Below are 2,988 nucleotides of genomic sequence, written 5' to 3'. Positions count from 1 at the left end.
GGGGGGGGTGCTATTTGTCAGGGAACATTATTTTTTTTATTTGTGACAGATGAACAGAAAAGAGAAAAACAGTAGATCTGATTGAGGCAGGAATCATCAATAAGACTCAAACACGTTAGAGGTGAACATCATAACACCCAAATATGGGGAAACGTTTCCTACTTTTTTAAATCAAAAGATGAACATTTTATCTTTGCGGTTTTGAAATTTGTCTACATATCTATCTGATCTAGCAATGTGTCATAATCACAATAAAAATTCAGTAGTGAAAGAAATACATGTTCTATCAATTCTCGTTAGTGACTATTTGACTATTTAAAAAAATAGGAATACAAAAAAAAAATTGTCGTGTCTAAGGAGACTGCTGATAATGTCTTGGAAGGAAAAGAAATCAAAACGACGAAGTACTTGAAAAAGCCCACATGGGCCGCTGGTAATAAAAACAGTTTAAAAAAGACACATTCATTTAATTAGACACTTGAACAGACAAAAAGCATTGAAAATGCAGCTGTCACTAGCACAATTAAGGGCGAATGAGGCAGGGGGGGGGGAATGCAAAGTAACCTACTTGGAGAGCCAAAACAAACAAAAAATGGGTGGGGGGAATAGATCGTGATAGTGTAGTCACCCCCCCCCCCCCACGCCCCTTCCATCCATTACTCTATTCCTTTCTTTTTTCCCTAGTTTCTTATTCTTTTTGTTATTATTTGGGTAAAGGGTTCCATCTCCATAGAGACCTATTCGTGAGAAGAACGAAGTACAATTCTGACCCAAAATAATTGAAATATGTTTATCATTAAACTAACACAAATACAGACTAATTCACGCCTCTATTTTAGTTAATTCATCTTGATCTCTCCTCTTTTCTGTGTTTGTTACTCTCATGTAACACCTCAATCTTCGGCACTTATATTTCTTGACCGAACTGTGTTACAATTGTCGTAAAACGCTTACTAAAAAGAATAGTTATTCTAAAATGTAGATTTATTCTAACGTTACTCTAACCGGCGTCAATCATTATTTTCTCAGAGTTGCATAACGTGATTTCGATTCCGCAATGGAAAAGTTTTATTTTTAAATTGTTTTATTGTTAAATCAAACTTCCTTTATACGGCTGAGATGTTGCATTCTATCCAGGGCTTACTCTGTCAAGTCAGGCTTAAGCAGCCAGCCTCCCAAAATAATCTGAAGTGTCAAGACAAAAAATGTTCCCGCATCCGATCTGGACATTGGAGATTGCCTTGTTAGTGAGACAACTTCCTAGGCCTGCAGCATATTGTGGTAGGCCTAGAATGGCCAGTTCCTTTCCACGCCGCCTTTACTTCCCCAACTCGACGCCAGGTACTCATTACTGCTGAGTGGGCAGGGAAGGGGGAGGGGTAAGAACCGTGTTCGAACCGAGGCTCGAACCCGGACTTTCCGCTTCGGAGTCGAGCACAGTAACCCCACCACCACGGCACCCTCGAAGTGTTAAGATAGGAGCGTAAAAACATATCTCTATTATCAACAAATGTACTCTTTGCAATTAAAAGCGTATTTTGTTTAAAATTTGAAATATCTCCTTATCTTTGCAATAGAGTTTAAAAGCAGATCAGTAATTTGCTCTACTTGTTCATTACTCAGCAGAGATGGAATCTCTGGCAGGTTACGGAGAATCCGTCACACCTTTGACGAGATAACAGTCCAGTTCTGTCTGTCTGTCTCTCTCTCTCTCTCTCTCTCTCTCTCTCTCTCTCTCTCTCTCTCTCTCTCTCTCTCTTAGTGTCTTTATCTTTCTCTCTCTCTCTTTCTCTTTATCTCTCTCTCTCTTTATCTCTCTCTCTTTATCTATCTACTCCTCTACCTGTCTGCGCAAACAACAGATCTCTACGTGAGCACGAGACCACCACGATACGTTCACGACTGCCATCACTCATCACATTGCACGCTGCTCACTCTCTAGACATCTGAAACAGTTTTGATGTGGTTTCAGTCAACACGACTGTCTGTCTGTCTGTCTGTTTATCTGCCAATCTGCTTCTGTCTCTGTCTCTATCTGTTTATATATTACCTCTCTCTCTTTATCTCCCTCTCTTTCTCTCTCGCTATCTTTATCTCTCAATCTCTCTCTCTCTCTCTCTCTCTCTCTCTCTTTCTCTCTTATTACTCCTTCGCCCACATTCTGTGTCTCTCTCTGTACTTCATCCTCTCTTCTCTCTCTCTCTCTCTCTCTCTCTCTCTTTCTCGCTCTCGGTGTCTCTCTCTCCCTCTCTCTCCCTCTCTCTCCCTCTCTCTCCCTATCTCTCTCTCTCTCCCTCTCTTTGTCTTTTCACCTCTCTTTAACTAACCATCTATCTGAGTGAGGTGATATTTGTATTCGAAACCAAAGGGCAGAAGGTGCAGATAGATGGATAGATCTCCTTCTCTCCCCCCCCCTCTCTCTCTCTCTCTCTCTTTCTCTCTTTGCTCCTCCCCCAGGCAAATATATATATATATATGAAAGTAAGGGCCGCAATGAGAAATAGTATAACCTGCACGAAGTTATCCTGATGTGAGAATCTCAAAAACAGGACAGGGTAAACCAGATTATAACTGCATAGCATTCCAAGAAATTGCGCTTTCAAATACATTTTAAAAACCAATAGACTTTGCCCCATCAACAGAAATGTGTTGTTGCTTTTTACACTATTCAAATATCGGAGCCCAAATTAAATGCAAGCAGGAAACCTGTAAAAGGAAGATAACGCACAAAATGTGCCATTCTGAGGCGGTTTATTGTCGCATTGTCTCGGCATCCATATCACTCTGTTTCAGTCGTAACCAGAGAGTTGTAACCTAGCTGGATGGCGATGTCAGAGATGGTAGTATGTGAATTTTATTGATGAAAGAGCGTTTTAAACTTAAAATGTGAAAAAAATAGTATTGTTTCTGCGTATGAACCATAGTTGCCTTACGCATCCCCTTCCTCCTACCTCTTTTTCTAATTCTCTCTCTCTCTCTCTCTCTCTC

The sequence above is a fragment of the Aplysia californica genome, unplaced genomic scaffold (genome assembly GCF_000002075.1).
Source record: "Aplysia californica isolate F4 #8 unplaced genomic scaffold, AplCal3.0 scaffold00635, whole genome shotgun sequence".
NCBI lineage: Eukaryota > Metazoa > Mollusca > Gastropoda > Aplysiida > Aplysiidae > Aplysia > Aplysia californica.
This window is presented reverse-complemented; position numbering follows the sequence as displayed.